This window comes from Pleurodeles waltl, chromosome 8 (genome assembly GCF_031143425.1).
Source record: "Pleurodeles waltl isolate 20211129_DDA chromosome 8, aPleWal1.hap1.20221129, whole genome shotgun sequence".
NCBI lineage: Eukaryota > Metazoa > Chordata > Amphibia > Caudata > Salamandridae > Pleurodeles > Pleurodeles waltl.
The window spans coordinates 1467371837-1467391713 of record NC_090447.1 but is presented as its reverse complement, the minus strand read 5'-3'; the positions used below and the strand labels follow the sequence as shown (position 1 = coordinate 1467391713).

At 44.3% G+C, this 19877-nt stretch overlaps 1 protein-coding gene across 6 annotated transcripts in view; it reads left to right on the top strand.

The window, feature by feature from the left end:
- LSAMP (limbic system associated membrane protein) overlaps positions 1-19877 on the top strand; it is an 879557-nt gene that overhangs the window by 1177 nt on the left and 858503 nt on the right. The window lies entirely within an intron of this gene.

The window sequence follows — 19877 nt, the reverse complement described above, 5'->3', positions numbered from 1 at the left end:
GTTGCACTAAATACTCACGGATGGTCAGCCTGAACATCTGAGGGAGCTTCTGGAGAGACATGCCAGGGCCACATTGTTCATGTGTACGGTGCAGGAGTGCACATGCATCAAAAATGGGGCAGTCAGCACCCAATTTAGAACACTGTTGACTAGGTCATGGCGGGACACCTCGTATTTTTTTCAACCAAACTTATAATGGACCTGTGATTGTGAAGGGCCAGCCATTTATGCAATATGCTGATGACGGTGGCACAGTGTCCAGCACACCAGGCCCACTGAGGGCACTACTTTAAAGATTCCTACTTCCTATGTTTACGCTGTGCTGCCAAGGTATTTGTACTGAACTCTCCCGTCTTTTTTACTGCGTAATGTCTTAGGCAGGGGTATGCCCAATAGGGGTGGCCGGATGAATGAAAGTTAAGTACTCTGCATCTAGGAAATTGATTCAACTCTGGGTGTTTGAAGGTGACTCCGTGTGATAAACATAACAGGGCAATGCGTCTTTTAAGGGGTACAGGCATAACGCCCTGACTGTGACTGGCAGTTGTGTAGTCCAGAGGAAGAGAAGGGTGCCCCTGGCAGTCAATACGTTTAGGGAAAGCGGTAGACATGAATGACATGGATGTGCCACATAATGTTAAGAGCTGTACATTGACTTCACTCCAACTATGTTTCGCATGGTTGAAAGAGTGTGTATTCTCCACGCGGTTACAGGCAGCAGATGAGATGGGGTGACCGGTGGCGATGACACTTAGAACAGCACCCCCTTTACAGATGGCTGGTGAGACGGGCCCCTTCTTATGTGTGCACTGCAGCAGGTTTACTGTGAGGGGTTCGGTGGATGGCACTCTGCCAGGTACCAATGCCTTTAGTTGTCTCTCGCTGCTCCGCAGAAGTGCCAGAGAGCGTAGCATGCGATGGATGGATAGACGGATGGGATGGGAGGATGGATAGATGGGCGAATAGATGTATGGATGGGTGGATGAATGGATGGATGGGAGGACGGATAGGTGGCTTAATAGATAAAAGGATGGATAGATGGGCGGATGGATAGATGAGTGAGTAGATGTATGGATTGGGGGGTGAATGGATGGATGGATTGGTGGCTTAATGGATAAAAGGAGGGGTAGATGGGTGGATGGATGGATGAGAGGGCGGATAGATGGGTGGATGGATGAGAGGATGGATAGATGGGCGAGTAGATGTACGGATGGGTGGGTGAATGGATGGATGGGAGGACGGATAGGCGGCTTAATAGATAAAAGGATGGATAGATCGATGGATGAGAGGATGGATAGATGGGTGGATGGATGAGAGATGGATAGATGGGTGGATGGATGGAAGAGAGGATGGATAGATGGGTAGGTGAGTGGGTGGTTGGTGGGGGGATGGATGGCATGGGTATACTTACGCAGGCACAGTGCTGCACAGAGTATAGCCACCTTTTAATAAAATGACGCCCAACCTCATTTTCTCGTATAAATCTTAATCCATGCTCCTTGCATGACGCCCTAGTGTAGTTTAAAACGATGGGGACACACCAAGATGAAATGATGAGCCCAGGATCACAAGAGTTGGCCAAGCAAGAACTCCGAGATTAGAATTCCGGTATCATAGCCGACATGCCACCCCTGCACATGCCGCGAGCAGTCAGCTCTCAGGGTTGTCTTAATTGGCACAGCCAGTGTTACTGTAAAAGAGAGCACGCTGCCAACTCAGGCTGCCACTACAGTAATGACGGTATCAGCCAACCAAGGAGCCCTGCGCCCATTGGCACGTGTGCCAACCCTTGGCAGCCAAAATCCTCCAGATATGCAGGACCGGATGTGCCACCTGGCCTGCACTGGCAGATCTTGGGCACAGGCGACAACCTGTTTATATATGTAGCTGTATTTTTTTTAAAGGTCGAAACCTTTGATCCTGGCACCAGGAGAAAGGGTGGTTTAGGTGATTTTTCGTTGCTTGTCGGCATTGGTCACTGTTGGGTTCGGCATTCACAGGGCTTTATAACCTAAAATACGCCAACAGTGCCAGCATACCCCGGGGCATTACCCTCTCCGCGTTTAAAGGGGGCACCAAGCGTGTGCTGCAAAGAGCTCACTGGAAAACAAGACAACAAACAGAGGGCAGCATGTTGGCACCGTGCCAGGCGTGACGCAGAGGGCTCACAGATAATGTCGTGCCCCCGAACGCCCCCCTACCTTTCGTTTTCACTTCCTACCTCTGTGTCGGTATTTCTGCCTCATTATCTATTTTTGTATTTTATGTTTTCTTTCGTAAAGTGCTCGGTGGGGAACGTCGTCTTCTTGGCGCTCACAGATCTAGCGCGGCAGAAACAGACTATGGACTCAAAACAGTATGAAGACGGTTTCTAGACACCAGAATGTTTTCCAAACCCCGTAACTTGCCTACTCACTCACTCTCTGAGACACTCACTCTCTTCTCTTTTTCTCAGTTCGTCGTTGACCTTTTACTTTCTCCTCGAATCTCTCTCTCACTCCCTGGCGTCTCCTCCTCTCTCTCGCCCCCTTTTTCTCTCCCCCATTTACGTGTTTTTCGACCCTCTACCTCAACTGTCTTCTCTCGAGTTCCATCCTTTCTGCCCGTCTCTCTCTCCCCTCATTTTCCCTTTCTGGGGCTTCGAACGCGCTTCCCCTCTCTCCCCGATTCCTCTCTCCCAATCGTTGTTCGTCTCCCCCATTGCTCATTTTTTTCTCCCGCCCTGCCCCCTCTACTTTCCTCCCACCTTTCCTCGGTTCCACACGGTTACCTCCACTTTCCCCCTTCTCCGGCTCCTCCACCGTCTCTCCGCGTGTGTCCCCTCTCTGTCTCCTTTTATCCCTCCCTCCACCCCGTCCCCTTGATGTCTTCCCCTTACCCACTCATTCTCATTTCTCGTTCTTCTCTAGCTCAACCCTCTTTCCTTTCCTTTCCTTTCCCTTCAATTTTCTTCCTCCTCTCACCCCACCTCCATCTTGCCCTCCATCTCCACCTCAGCCCTCCTTCCCTCCTCTGTTTCCAACTCGCTCCTGTCATCCCCTCGGTGTGGATTCTGGAGACCCCCTTCTGAGCGACGGTTCAGACTGGTCATTTGGTGCAACATTAGACCCCAGCCCATCCCCCCTCCCCCCACTCCTACCCCCAAGCCAAGTGCCCTGGCCTGAGAGCTCCTGACCGAGTCCGGGAGAGGGACCACTACATGTACTTTGTGAGGGGGATGGGGGGCTCAACTTTTGTTACGGCACTGATCTGACCACGATCCCCTTCAAGGGTGTCAGTCTCCAAGCACAAAAACGAATGAGACATGTAAACAAGAAACAGGACTCCGACAAGGTCGCTGTGAAGGCGCAGAGTAGCGGAGGAGAGGGGGGTGGGGGGTGGGGGTCCACCATTGGTTCGAGGGGGGCAGCACGCCAAAAAAAAGACAAACATTTGAATTGCGCGTTTCTCAACAAGAGTCTGACCGGCTCCTTTTGCAGAAAACTCCCCCCTGGGACGACATAAAAGCCAGAGCAGAATGTTCTCATCACAGGGATTACTTCCAAAGGAAGGGACACGTTGGTCCCGCGAAAAGATGTTCTCACAAGTGGGATGTCATCTATATTGTATGAGCGGGGAAGCAGCAGCCATTCCTTCCACGCGAGGGAACACGCGGGCATCCTGAAAGCAAAACATGCTCGTTTAGGTGGAATAATGAGCATTATTAGCCGGCGAGCTGACAAGACTCGTTGGAGATGTCCCGTTTTATGGGACGCTTGGTTCTGGGGAGTGGTTTGTTTCTAAGAGTTTCGAGCTGGCCAGATACAGGAATGTGCAGTGGTTTGCCCAGGATCACACAACACTGTGAAGTAGAGATGCCGAGATTTGAATTCAGGGCATGAGATTCCAAAATCAGTATAGCTCAGCTTGCCCTTTGCTTGGTTATGTGAGGCGATTAAGGCTCTGTGTAGGTCCAACTCAGAACAACGGGGGCCTCTACTGGTGGGACACGCTGGCACTTTAGGCAGAAGGGCTATCTCTCATTTACGAGCTGCGGAAGGAGTAAGCTCCTCAGGGGGAACATTCAAGGTCCATTTGATAAAGAATTATCATTAAGTAGTTAGTTGTGTCCTGCTCTAGGCGGAGGTGTAGCAGCGTGTATTTTCAGGTGGTAAGGTATGCCCTCTCACTGCAAAAAGGCTTTCTGAATCAGGGGGTGTTTTACTGCTGCAGATACAGGAGTAAGTCACTCCCAAGCCTGGAGTGAGACACAGCTAGTCACAGAAAATGCTTGTCAAATCAGATCTAGATATGCAGGTGCAAAGGACGTGGTTTCTAATTGGAAAACGTTTGTGACTCAGGCCCCAGTGTACCTGAGCTTGTTTTTAGCCAGGGGAGACGGGTGTAGTCCTTCCATGTTTATGTTTATTTGTGCAGTGTACAATCCACCATTAGTTGCTTCTAGGCACTTTAGAGCTATGATAGGTGGGGCATAGGAGTAGAGTGTACACTGACTGGCCCAGGTGAAGAGAAGGAACAAATATTAGGTATACAGCGAGAACAAAGGTGTTGTACGTAGCATACTCATGGTAGCAACAACACAACACTTAAAGATACAGCAAGAACTGGTGCTTCATTCAGGAATGTAGAACCACTAGGATCCTGTTACAGGAGCATCATTAGAGGAGGGTTGGGGCGGCCAGCAGAGGGAAGGGGGAGACGTCTGGTCCTGTTATAGGGGCACAGGGTGGCTGCCAAGATGCCAGCAGCGCTAGTAGTGTTGTAGGTAAGAGCTTTGTGGACGTTTGAGGGCAGTTTGTTGCAAGTCGAAATGCAAGAAACTGCAAATCGCCTGTTGCCTCTGTTTTTGCTTCAGGTTCGAGGCGTGGTAAGTTGGTTGTTTACTGCAAAACAACCAATTTGTGGCAGGGTGGTTGGTATCTTTGTATCTTTCATGAAGGTATCTAGGGTTGATCCTTGCAAAGGGTCTTGGGCTCGACTCTTGCTTGCACTGATAGTCCGTGCAGGGTTTTTAGTGGTGATGTCAGGGGTTGATGTTGTTCTTAGACCAGAGATGAGGCGCCTGGTTGCATTTTGGGTCTTGGCAGTCTTTCAGTCTGGTATGAGGGAAGAGTAGCATATAGGACATGACCACAGTCGACGAAAGAATGACCAGCTCTCTTGCACCCACTCAGGCCCGGTTCCTGGAATTTATATCTGGATTGGGAGGGCTAATTTGTGCCCAATTTTCGACAGTTCTGGAGGTAGCCTGGGACCTGGGATCTGGTGCCACTGCACCTGCTGACTGATAATTAAAGTGAACAAAAGTGAAACATAATAACTTTTGCCAACATGGAGGAAGCCCTTAACGGGTGCTTTGCCTGTGGCCTCTTTTGCTGTTAGGGGGCTAACGGTCATGTTTGGGTGGGCCTTGCCCACCCGCTAGAACCGGGCCTGCACCCACTCCATGGACTTCTGGGGGTAAGAGGGTAGGGTCCTTTTGAAGAGTTTCAATGGAAGATTTTGATTTGTACTGTAGCCCCAGCCCAAGCATTGAGGATGAGGCCAGAACCCCAGGTGATTCCCAGATGTCTTACCTGCATTTAATGATTCAGTTTAGCCAAAGCAAGATGGTGGGCAGCATTTGGACTTTAGTTGGCTGAGGAGGTGACCCATTTGGCTTGAAACATTAGTGTCCCACTCAGGACTCCATAGCCAGTAGCCCATTGGCTGCAGCTGTGAATCGATCACTCTTTTCTGATACCTTTGGCTGTGAGTGTCATCAGTTGAAGAGTGGAAGTGGAGGTGATGGGTTTGTGGGAGGTACCAGCTGGTTTAGATGTAGATGGTGAATAGCAAGGCTGATAGGGGAATCCCTGTGGAACCCAAGAGGTGAATTGACGGATTGGGAAGACAAGCTTTCCAAGCAATACCCTCTGTGTGTGATTGGACAAGAAGGAGTTGAACCATTTGAGTGTATCCTATGAGACATTGGACATTAATGGCGACCTCTACAGAAGGATTTTGTGCCCTGCCATGTCAAATGCGGCTGATGCACCAAGGAGGTAATCTTGCAGAAACCATCTTGATCCCCATTTGTAGAATGATACCCTTCAGTTCAGGGGCGGGGCAGTCTGGATTGATGCCCTGGATGCAAACCCAATTGGTGGGAATGAGGTAAATATTTTTTTTTTTGCAAGCTGAGATTGTAATTGGGGTCTAGCTCTTGGTACTCCATGGGGACTCAAGCCAGCAATGAAGTGCCTATGTGCGGGTCTACTCCAGGCCTACTTGCGCTCCCAAGGAAGTGATGAAGAAGACCTTGTTGGTCTACTCCTTGAGGTTGAGGTCCTCATATAAAAACCTGGGGGGCGTGATGGAGAGGACAGAAGAGCAATCCAGGTCAATAGAGGTAGAGAATCAGTAATAAGGGGGCGGTCGAGGTGGGATAAGCTGAAAAACAGTTTTGAAACAGCGAGTGGAGAACATTAACATGAAGAATGAAACATAAGTTCCCTATAATAGCTAAGCCAGGTTGGTGTGCCAGCTAGATAAGTCGTCACATTTGTCTTCTTCATAATGAAATGCAATTACCTACTAATAATGAAAGTGGAGAATGTCTGGAATTAGATTTTAGGAGGACAGGGAGATGCCTCCTTGTGCAAAACACAAAAGGGCAAGGGTCGCTGGGATCTAAAATAAATGATTGTGGTCACTTTAGGGCAGAGGTCTTCAAACTGGGGGGTGGGCCTCAAGGCACACAGGGTGGGTGCCAGACCCTGGCCAAAAGAAGTATTACACAGATAAAAGGCCTTTGTTTTAAGAAGAAGCATGTTATTCCATCTTTAAAAAGGTAACAATACTTAACTGCAATGTTTAAATAGGTCTAGACATATTTAAACATTGACATCTTTATACAATAATTGTGAAAAAGTCTGAGGAGGGGGCCCAATGATTTTTATTTTTCAGCTGGGGGGCGCGGCATTAAAAGGTTTGGAGACCTCTGCTTTAGGGTGAGAGGACAGGTGACTATCAAGAGGCAGGGTAATTCAATCTTCTTTTCCGAGAGCAGCATCTGACCAAGTCCTTCATGTGTCATCTTTGCATGTGCAAGAAAGCATTTTAGACATGACCTTGCCTGGGCTCACCCGATCAGTGCTAAACCCTCTAGGAGCTTGGAACGGGTTTGTGGCACATACCCCTGCCCAAAAATTGGCCTTTTTAGTTCCAGGAGGAGTAGATGAAGTCTGGGCCTTTAAAAAAAGGCTGTGCAGTTTTGCTGCTATTGCCATGAAAGGTATAACTGCAGACACGAACATCTAAATACATTTCCTAAGTTGCATAGAAAAACCCTTCAACATGTAAACCTGCAGAAAAAACCTCTGTATAGATTTGCCACTTTGGCTGAGTTTGAAGAAAGTGGCCATTAACTCTCAGTGCAAAATTAGCTGGCAACGCACTGAAAAAGTTTCACAAGACAAGGGAATCTTAGACCAAGATATTTAGAAAGGTTGAGAAGTGTAAACATCAGAAATCCTGAAAATATTTCATGGCACCTACACAACTTTGCAGAGTCCTAAGATGGACCACAGTCTCTCATTACTGACTTTCTATGGATCTTCTCCACATCTATGTCCCATCATGTGACAAGTATCTTGGCTCTTTGCTCATCCTGTGCCCCCAGTACACTGAGGTGTAATTTATGTGGGATGTGGCTCTCAATAAAATCCTTAAATGCATTAAAAAGAAATAACATCTATGAAAACGCTCAGCTCTCCATGCTTGGAAGCCACTTAATCAATTTGTTGTGCACATTAAAGCCTCCTGTCCAGTCAATCACTTGCGAGTAAGGTATTACCCACCTGCGAGAGCTGGGCTGTTGGCTAATTCAGTGTGCCTTCTGCTCCACTCCCTCAGTTTATTATGCATATGGTGGAGCTTACACCCATGGTGGTGGCTCCTCTTACGCACATGGTGGCCCGCTCCATCAGGGTTATCATGCACATGGTGGACCTTATGCACATGGTGGCTTCTCTCTCTTGGGCTTATATTGCACATTGTGGCTCCTCTCCCTCAGGTTTAGCATGCACATGGTGGACCTTATGTACATGGTGGCTCCTCTCTCTCAGGTTGATCATGCACAAAGTGGCTCCCCTGACTCAGGTTTATCATGCACATGACGAACCTTGTGCACATGGTGGCTTCTCTTCCTCAGACTTATCATGCACATGGTAAACTTTGTGCACATGGTGACTCCTCTTCCTCAGGTTTATCTTGCATATATTTGTTCCTGTCCCTTATGTTTATCCTACACATGATGACCTTATGCACTTGGAGGCACCCCTCGCTCGGAATTATCATGCACATTGTGTACATTATAGGCATGGTGGCTTCTCTTCCTCAGGTTAATGATGTATGTGGTAGATTTTATGCACATGGTGGCTCCTCTCCCTCAGGTTTATCATGCACATGGTGAATCTTGTGGCTCCTCTCCCTCAGGTTTATCATACATTTGGTGGATCGTATGCAGATAGTTGCTCCTCTCCCTCAGGTTTATGATGCACATTGTGGAACTTATGCACTAGATGGCTTCTTTCCCCCTGGTTTATCATGCACATGGCGGCTCCCCTCCCTCTGGTTTACCAGGTGCATGGTGGATCTTCTGCACATGATTTCTCCTCTCCCTCAGGTTTATCATGCACATGGTGGACCTCATCCACATGGTGGCTCCTCTCCCTCAGATTTATCATGCACATGGTTGAGCTTACCTCTCAACGCAGGACACTTGGAAATATGGGTGGGCAACTTCAAGAGGATTCCTTGTGTTGACATGTCTTCTCTCTCACTAATCAGCATGTACTGTATGAAGATGTAAACATTAAATTAAAGTATTCTTAAAAATAATTCCCCTGAACAACACTTGCATATTAGGAAGCAATCCAAAAACGATATGCAAGTTTTTTTTGTTTTCCAAGACAACAACGACCCTGCCGTGATCAGTATCTTTCCAGGTAACACACCAAGGCCACATTAGTAAAACTAGTGGGAGTGTTGGTATTTTTCCTCATGAGGACTGGTCTGAACAAAACTGTCACAACAGACCATGATGATGAAATTGATGGGTAAGTTTGCTGGTTCCTCAAGATGGCGAGTACAGAGGTTTTACAAGCAGGAATACACACAGGACACTTTGGCGGAATCAATGGGCTTGTCTGGTGGCTCAAGCTAGTTTTGACCACTCTTCCTTCATCAGCACCTCTGCAGCATCTCCATCCATCCAGCATATCATGGCGGTCAGGGCACTGTATTCTGTTGGCATCAGCAGAAGTTGGCTTGGTAACTTTCCCCCCAGTTTCTGGTAGCAGTTGATCATGTGAGCTGTCATTTTGTGACCTGCAGCATTCAATTTTCAGGGTACCATCTTCCTAAGTGATCCAGATGCTCGGGCAGGTTGATCTAGTGTTGTTTTCTCTGTCTCCCCACAGGTGTCCCTGGTGAGGAATATTCATATTAGTTCTGTCTAACTCCAGCAGCAGTGATTGGCAGGTCTTACATGTCTTTGTATTTTAGTGTCGGCCTACATTGGCAGGAATCGAAGAAAAGTTAGAGATTTTGTAGTGTTATTCTGTCTTCTCCAAAAACACTGCTTGTTCTTCTTAATTGCAGTTAGCCATCCTTTCACATTTGTTGTTAACGCTTATTATGCTTCAGTATTCCTGTATTTGTTTTTGTCCATCCTAAATTTAAAGTTTTTCATCATGCATTTTTTATGGAATGTCAATATTTATTCCTCCTATTCACGTTTAAATTAATGGAAACTTTTTTTTTCTTGTCTCGCCTTGTTTCAGCCTTTTTTTCCTATGTTTAGCTTAAACATATCACCCCCCATTTAATAACTTTTTGTTTCATTTATACTTTATATTTCCCTCTTCCATTAGTACTGTCATCATTAATCTATTTTCTTAAATTTTCAGTCCATCTCTTTAGTCCAGTTACTCTGTTTGTGTATTTAATTTATTGCATTTTCCTCTCTATCTTAATCCACTCGTCCTTTTGATTTCCTTACATTCTAGTTTCTACCCTTCCTGGACTGGTGGGAATAACAATAAGGTGTTAGCATTCACAGTGTATCATCCGAAGTGTCTTGATTCACGTGAAGATGCTCTCTCAAGATGCTCTCCTGGTGGGGGGGGGGGGCGGGTCACTCAGGGAAGAGCAAAGTCAATTAGTTTGTACAGGTGAAAATAGTGTAAAATCAGGCTTTTTTACCCATTTGTTATTTGACAGATGTCAAACAAAACTCCTCTTTCAGATAGAAAAGGGGTGGCTTTTGGGTCTGCCCTTTCCAACCACTGGATTTCTTTCTTTCAGCTATTGGCTTGGGACTTTGGGCCTGATTTAGATTTCGGCGGACGGGATATCAGTCACCATTGTGACAGCATAATCCGTCCACTGAAATCTAAATCAAGCCCTTTGTCTTGGTTCAATCATGTTTTGGCTTATCCCAGTGGAGTAGTAAGCTCTCACCCAATGCAATTGGCGGTTTGTTGGTAGCCTTCAACTTCTGCTCATGTACTTTGATTACACTGCATGAGGGACTATTTAACATCTATCGCCCCCATTTTCCTATCCTGCAGACTCTAATGGGCTGCACAAGCTAATATATTAAACCAAGGCCTATTGACTTTGCCAATGTTTGTTTATTTATGGGTGGTTAGGGGGGGTTAAAGTGATCAACAATTCTCTATTGACAGCAGCTAGAAGACACCATACGTAAAGTAAATGTAACAGTCGGGAGAATGTGACAAGGAGGAGTGGATTATAACTTTAGATTCCACTAAATTAGTTTTCGATAAGGTCACAGAAGGACGCACAGTAAGTGAAACCATGGGACCGAAGAGCCAGAAGATGGGTAGCCCCCGGATTGGATTAGAAGTAAAATGTGTCAATCGCTCACGTTTCAGTGAGCAGGGCAGGGTGACTAATGCTTCAGAAGCTTAGTGGATATGATTGATTTACCACAGTTGGGTGTCCTGAGGATACTAACAAGGATGGATTTAGCCTTTACACTTTATAATTACGATGGTTATTAATAGCACTGTGCATGCACATTACACGGGATATTGGTAAAATGCATTTCCGCATCCATGCTACAAATATCTATGAGTGAATTTATATATGTATAGTCTCCACCAAGTTGCAATATCAAAGTATGATTTTCGGAAAGGATGGTTCACTCTCAGGTATATAACCTTAATTAAGGTGACTCAGTGTTTTAAGATAAATTGGATTTTGAATTTCCATGGCAACGCAAATTGGCTCAAAGTGTCACAAATCAACACGAGCACACATGATGGAAGACACAGAAAATAAGGATTCTCTCATTGGTGTCAGTCTAGGCACTGAGCCACATTTCTAATGGAAGAAGGGTCAGAAGGACATCTTTTCAGACACGGCTGACAATCTACTTTAAAAATAATGGGTTCATTTGAAATACTTAAATTAACCTTTAGTGACCATGGCAAAGACAAAGATATATCATTCAGTTCTTTAAGTGTGCAGAACCTATCATTGGAAATGTACCTAGAATATTGAGGCTCATTTAGTGCAAATTTGAAAAGTGAGTCTGGGAAATAAAAATCAAAATAATCTACTGTGCAAGGTATATATCTTTTAAGACACATTTCAAAAGTGACACTTCTGTTTGTGATGAGACTTTGACAAGGTATATCACACTCAGGCTCTCCTGGAGGCCACAGTAAGTTGGGTTGTCTAAGGTTCAGTCACTGCTGTGTGAATGTTAACAAATATCACGTCTGAACAAAATATTTTTCTCTAGCTTTGTTCTAATATGCAAAGGATATTTAATTTAAAATCCTCTTAATATGTCTAAAATACAAATGTGTTGGGCAGATAACAAGCTGACTTAAGTACATGAGTAACCAAAAAGAATGAAAGGCAAAACTTACCAGCAAGTTGTGAGGAAAAAAACACAAGAGAAAAATATATATTGAATATACAGATTAATGTTCTGAGTAACATACTTGACGTCGGCAAGAAAAGAGTATGATATCTGTCTAATATAGCATCTGAATTTCAACATGTCTCTGCAAATAAAAACAGAATTTCATGTTAAGTTCACTTAGTGGACCTCTTTGATGCATTTACATTTGACAAACATGTCAGCCATTCACCCAAGCTCTGAGGTTTTGGGATACTCCAGGTTCCTTCAAAAACATAAGATTGATTATGACTTTATCCATTTCATTTCAGAAATATAGTCACACACACATCTGTCAAATTCATACTAATAGATATACCTTGGTCACACAAAAATAAAATCCCTGCATTGTCACTAACCACATATATAAATAAGCATTAGAAAAGCAAATATGCCTGTGTTGGTTGCCTGTCTTTTGGCTTTTGCAATGCTTGTTTGGGTGCATCATTGCTTTTGTTTTGTAAAATGTTTTTTTGAGGGAGCTGGTGGGCCACCACTAATTGAAAAAATGCCTACAAATATTTTTTGGCCTCACATACATTACAATTATGTTCCTCCGGTAATAAGGGGGCTATATTATATGTGGAATGTGGATGTGCAGAATGCTGTCACTCACGGTAAAGGGAGCCAATAGGTGAAATGGGCTGTCTCATTGCCTCATGCTGTATGCCACACTGGGTGGAAGAAATATGTGAATGACACACCAGAAGACCAGGGGATGAAGAGAGCACGCTGAAAGTCCCTATAAGTATGTCAATATTAAATAAATGATATATATAATTTTAGTAAAATCAAAAGATCTTGGCTCATACCAGAGCTAAAAAAAAATGAAATATGGACTCCCCTATCATATCATCTCAATAACTGAAACGCAAGATCCATTGAGGGCGAGTAGGTCTGTATCACATTTCTTCGAATACTTTCTGTTTATCCCTATGCTACGTCAACACGAGGATGCATCATACCAGACTGAAATACAGTGCAGGCAAAGTCAAGCCATTAACTGTTTGAAGGGTTGGAGTCACCCTGATCTCATGTCTTAATATAAATGTTATGAACTGTCTTTAATCAATGATCAGCTTTTCTCTGTTTAGTGTGGGCAGGGTCTGAATCTGTGAAAAAAAAAATTCTGTCTCTTTTTGATATGTGGTTGTGGACTGTATTGTGTAATCCAGCTGGCAGACCCTCAGATTGACAAACTCAAATGATGTACGGAATGCAGAACCAATCAAACATTCACCCCCAGTCACAGATCTGGATTTAACCCATCAATTCTTTTGCTCACCATGCCACCCCAATTTAGACCCAGCCATGTGCAAATCAGTCCTGATCCTGTTCTCCATAGGTACAGTCCAGCCTTAACCGATAGGCCAGGTCCTCCCTGGACCGGAAACAAGCATCCTGGGACCCGTTTCAGGGTATCACCCTTCATCAGGCTAGCTTGAATCCAGTGGCACAGTGAGCCCACAACCTACGTTTGGGATACCCGGCGCATTTAGGGCGACAAAAACAAACAAACACAAATGATGGAGAGCCAGTCAAACATTCACCCCCAGTCACAGATCAGGGTTTAATCCATAAATTATTTTGCTCACCATGCCACCCCATTTTGAACCCAGCCATCTGCAAATCAGTCTTGACCATGTTCCTGATGGAGACAGTGACCAACACAGAGAGGGCCCGAAAGAGGTGCATTGCAATCTTTTCTAAGTGCGATTGGCTAGTTTGTTGATGGCAGTGATCAGCCTTGAAGCAAATGTGGCTTTCTTGGGAGGCCTCATTTTAAAAATGATCAAAAATGGGCAAGTGGCAGTGCGACCTTGCCACACCACACTGCTGATTCCTTCCTTCCCTGGCATTGCAGAACTTTATTGTTGTATATTTATTCAACCTCTTCTGCACTCAAGATCTTCCATGAGTGCCCTAGAATCCTCTGTAGCTCCCACTGTCTGGATTTGCCAGTGTCTGTTCAGTGACTAATATCTGCAGTTTTGTTGTCACAATTCAAGCTCAATTGCGGTTCTGCCAGCATAGCACATTCGCTGCTCACACGCTGCACTATTAGGCGGCCGGTATTAACACATAATTATCCAGTTGTAGCACCTATGAAATTATGCATGGTACGATATGTGTGAGAACCACAACCATCTGCAAGTTGAAATTAATTCTTTGTGGAACAGTTACCTCTGTTTGAAGAGTATTGGAGCATTCCTACAGACAAAACCACAGAGTCATATAGAACAAGTACAATATAATAATTACATTAATATAAAGTGTCTAGGCGAGGGTAGAATGTGTTACATTTCCAGGGGATTCTATGCTGCTCACCTCACCCTTCACAGATCTAAAAGTACTTCATCTTGCTTGTTTATTGGTCCATGCTCCTGACGTTTCAACCAATCAGATTAGTCAGAATGTTGCAATTTGGAAACAACACCGAAACAACCTGTCCCATGTGTAGTTTGGGCCTTGTGCTTTAATGTTCTGTCCAGAATCGCACAAGGACACATTTTTTAAAGGTTTTAATGGTAATAAAATAACAATGTATTAACTTGAAAAAAAACATAGATGGCATTCGCTTTATTTACCCCGCCCACAAATTGATGCATGAGGACAACAGCTACAAGCATATTGGACTGGTGGAAATTACAAAATAGCTCTGGGATTCAAATAGTGTTCTAGTGGGAAAATTATAGATGCCCCATCCTAGGCTCTGCTTTTAGGGGCATGCAGGATTACAGCTCTGCACTGCCATCTAGGGTTTGGCATTTTAGAAACCTTGGGGTGGGCATTTTGGTAAATGACTGAGCAAGACTGCGAAACGGAAATCAAAAAATTGTCTTAGACAAAATGAGGGATATTCTGGATCCCCCTTGGGGCCTCAATTATAATCCTCTAAATACAAGAAAAACATAGACAAATGCTAGTAACATAATATTATACAGCATAACAATATAAAATAACCTAACATAGTGTCGCCTAACATAATATATGCTAAACGATAACATAACATATCAAATAAAATAACATAACATTGTTCACGACATAGCATAACTTTCCTTATGACAATATAACATAAATAAGGGACATTATGTCATTCAATATTAATATACTGGCTGAGTACTTCAGTGAAGACCTACTTAAAAAACAAGCACTGGCAAATCCAATAAGTCTGCCCTTGGCAAATGTACATTTTATTTCTTTACACATAACAAATGTAAATATAAAGGTGTGGCCCTGCAGCCCAGGCCCACCATTACAGGCACTGAGGTGCACTCTTATTTTTTTTAACCTGTGCACATGTGATGAGGCTAAACGCGGAATCTCCAGTGTCAAGGCAGCCATTAGATTAAATATGCTGACCCACTCCTCTATGCTGTGTTGTGCAGAAGCAAAATGTGATTGTTCAGCTGAATAGACCAATGAATGAAGAGGCCTGGCCGGATGGAAATCTGTGTGTGTGTCTATATATATATATATATATTTACAACGAAAGTGCTGCAGTCTCATGCACTCCAAGACTTGTTGCATGCAAAGAATAATTTAATGGCGACCCGTTTCGATCTCAAAGAGATCTTTCTCACAGCCAATACTATTGTTAAGTGGCTGCCGGAATCCTCAACTCGCACCGCCCCGTTATGGTGGATGTAGCTGGGAGACGCTGGAACTTTGTTTATATATATATATATATATATATATATATATATATTTTTTTTTTATTCAGTGGTTGGTGTTAAAGCGTCGCACATCCGATATCGGTAAGTCTAAGTATCAGATACAGAGAAATATAGACATGTGGAGGGTGCCAGCCTGGTAGGTAAACCCAACCACCACGGGTTTCAAAATGCACAAAAAACACAGGTGGTCCTATAAAAGAGCCCCCTATGTCCTGCGCTGTACTACACAAAATGTAAAGAAAGAAGGCGACCAGGGCACTCCAGAACTCATGGAACCGAGATGCGTAGAATCACAGAAAGATTTATTGGTAAAACTCCATGATGATACTTTCCATATCTTATGATCAATACACGAAAAAGTTCAGTAACAGCCTGTTCGTACAGGAATAATAATGTCCATATGTAGTGACCAATACATGCAAATTCAGTAACAGCCAACACGTGTTTCATCCTCAATGGACTTCTTCAAGGCTCATAAGCTGAATTGTATTTAGGAATCACGATGTTACCGTTGGAGTTCCAGGTGAAAATTCAGGGAGACCATGGGGTTCTCCGTAATAATCACAAGGTCCCTTAAAGATCCCGAGACGGGTGTTGTAATACGCGAGTCATAAGTAATAAATATCGAGTGTATCCGTAGTAGGAAGAACACTCTAATTGTAGTCTTGGTGAGAAACGTCTGTACAAATAAAGCAATGTTTCCCCAGAATCCGGGAAACTAGCACACCAGTGTCTGTGCACGAGAAAAAACAAGGCAGCGCGTGCTAACGCTACCGTATCATGTACGACATGAGTGTTCTTCCTACTACGGATACACTCGATATTTATTACTTATGACTCGCGTATTACATCACCCGTCTCGGGATCTTTAAGGGACCTTGTGATTATTACGGAGAACCCCATGGTCTCCCTGAATTTTCACCTGGAACTCCAACGGTAACATCGTGATTCCTAAATACAATTCAGCTTATGAGCCTTGAAGAAGTCCATTGAGGATGAAACACGTGTTGGCTGTTACTGAATTTGCATGTATTGGTCACTACATATGGACATTATTATTCCTGTACGAACAGGCTGTTACTGAACTTTTTCGTGTATTGATCATAAGATATGGAAAGTATCATCATGGAGTTTTACCAATAAATCTTTCTGTGATTCTACGCATCTCGGTTCCATGAGTTCTGGAGTGCCCTGGTCGCCTTCTTTCTTTACATATATAAATATATATATATATGAAACTTGAGTTCTCTGAACACCCTTATGGCATTTTGTGTTAACTGATAAGAGCATTCCCAGTATTCAATTCATATATGAATGAAACTCAAACATTCATCATGTAAGTTGATATTGATTGTAACTAGAGTAGAGTGATTTTGTTGAAATATATAATCTAATGTAGATTTCAACTTTGTTATTATATATATATATATATATATATATATGAAACTTGAGTTCTCTGAACACCCTTATGGCATTTTGTGTTAACTGATAAGAACATTCCCAATATTCAGTTCATATATGAATGTAACTCAAACATTCATCATGTAAGTTGATATTGATTGTAACTAGAGTAGCTGGCAAGGAGTGATTTTGTTGAAATATATAATCTATTGTAGATTTCAGCACTGCTGTTCCCCAGGCCCTCAATTTAACTCATCTGCAGATGTTCAGTCCATGCCTCTTCGAAGAAGCACTGTGTTATTCCTTCGGTTTAAGCTGTGATTGTTAACTGATCCCCTCTCAGTCTCAGGCTGCCATCTGCCAGTGCTCTGCGCTGGCCGTAGCTAACTTCGACAGAATCATATGCATTTGGAAAAATGTCTGCTCGAGGGCTCTAGTACCCATGGGTAACTTGTTTCCATCTGTAAGACCGTATTCGGTTTCCCTCATCTTTATTTAAACCACATGGGAGTACAGCAGCCATTGGGATCATGCCCTCATCTGATAGGATGAAGCACACTGATTAGCCAGCATGACAAAAAGAAAACAAGGCTTTGTGTCCAGTGGTGTGGTCCTCACCCCCCAGACTGATATTATTCTGACGCAAAGTAGAAAAATGTATTATATTAAGAATGGCGGGCAAACCCAAGTTGAGGATGTTCAGAGGAAGAATCTAGCAGGGATTGACTGGGTGGGCGTGCTGTCTCTTGTTCTATTCTATCAAGTCTCTCTTCAAGAAATAGCCCAAAGGATTCACTAAAGATGTACTTAGGACTCACTAAAAAAACAGTAACATACGCTGTGATTTCCGCCAATATCTACCTTGAACGTCCTCCCATCTGTACTCCTATTCCTCCCTCTCTACTCTCCATGACCCAAACCAGAGCTAGACTCCTGTACATTTCCTGTGACCCCTTAATGCTTGTAATTCTTACTGTCATGAGTTCCATGCATCCCCTCTTTCACTCATCAAATCATTATCCCATCCCTACCCTGTATTCCCCTCCCTCTGCACCCCTAATCTTCCTCTTCCCACGTCGCCTATGGAAACATCCATATCGCTCATGTGCCTTCTGCCTGCCCTTTTTCGCCATTTTGTCTCCCCTCCACCATCATGCCCTCTCAGATGCTCACCCAGACTTTACTTACAGCCCCACCCCCAACCTAGTTGCACTCCCACGTTCTCACTCACATTCCCAAATCACTCTGAAGACGCTGACACGTGTCAGGATGCTGCAGTACAAAAAATAAAGTCAGTGTTGGGAGGATGTTTGGAGAGGCTCCCTTGAACTTGCCCCTATAGTCTCCCTGCACATTTTTGGGGTCAGGACACTGCCTGCAGTAGCAGCCACTGCAGACCCTCAGGTGGAAAAGCGGGCACAGTGGCAGCAGTGACACCCTCTGGTCACACTACAGCAGGACTTGGCCGGGCCTTCGGAAGGAGATCTGCAGTCTATTCGGAAAAAATCACCAGGAAGAAGCGCCATACCTTTCAAAAGTTTCTTCTGAAGACCACTCTTGTTTTTTTAAATGTATTTTTATTTTTGAAAATAAACAGCTCACAGTGGTGCCCAACATTCACCCGTAACAATTCAGAGAGTGAACCACAGAGCCATTATTGTGATTTGCAAAGCGTAGGACATCCAACGAGCATCTAAGAGAAGGAAAAACTTGCATGTTATCCCCTGGTTTGTTTGGTTTTAGGTAGCACTGGAATTTGGTGGAGGCCCCACACCTTCCTCTGATGACCCCAGTGCATAGAATTTGAGACAGCTGCCCCACACCTAAAAGTTATGGGTACAATCCCTGCTGTTATAGTTGACTTTTTCTGCAGCCGTGTGCATGTCCGTGCCCATCCTCCATTCTTGTAAGGTAAGGGTCACTTGTGCCCCCCCAGAGCATGGTCGCATCCCTTTTGGCCACTACCAAGCCCAAGCCACTGAATAGGACCTTGGTCCACCAGGTGTCCACATCGTGGTCGAACCCCCTCGAGAAAGAATTTCGGTTGTAGTCAGATGGTGACCTGCAGAATGGCAGTGAGCTCTTGAGTAATTGTGGCCCAGTATGCTTGAATAATCGGGCAGCCCCAAAGTGCATGCAGGAAGGTCCCGCTGACCTCGTTACAGCGCACATGTCGGGGCGGCTTCGTCTCGTTACAGCGCACCCGTTGGGGAGGCTGGACCTCGTTACAGCACACACGTTGGGGAGGCTGGTCTTCCTGTATCATTTAATCTGTATCGACCTGCAAAGACCACTCTTGATGGGTGCAAATAATAATAGTCAAATGAAATCTAGAATAGGGCACAACATTCCTTTGATAATTTATTTACCATTCTTCAGTCTAATAGAGGTGGTTTAGGTGATCCAGTTACCTACAACATCTGATATTTTAAACTACCTTCTGTGACCACAGGCTCTGGATTCTGGATACATTCTGCCTATAGTTATTTGGAAAGGCTTAGATAGGTTCCAGTGGAGGGAAGCTTGAAACTTAACTTTGCATAAATACCAGCTCTGATGCACTATGGGTAATATGAGTCTCTTGGGATCACAACCGGTGCCACAGTTCAATCCAAGGCAGTAAAAGAAATGGATTGGTGTACGTGGTTTGTGCAGGGAGGAAGCTCCTGGATTGTGGAACACAATCATACTGTAAGTGCAGGGGTGGGGATTGGAACTACACAGTCGCCATTTCGAAGCAAAGTGAGATTATGCCTTTTATAATGCGTTGTGCATTAAGTGCAAGAGAGGGGCGGTGCGTATGCATTTTATAACGCATT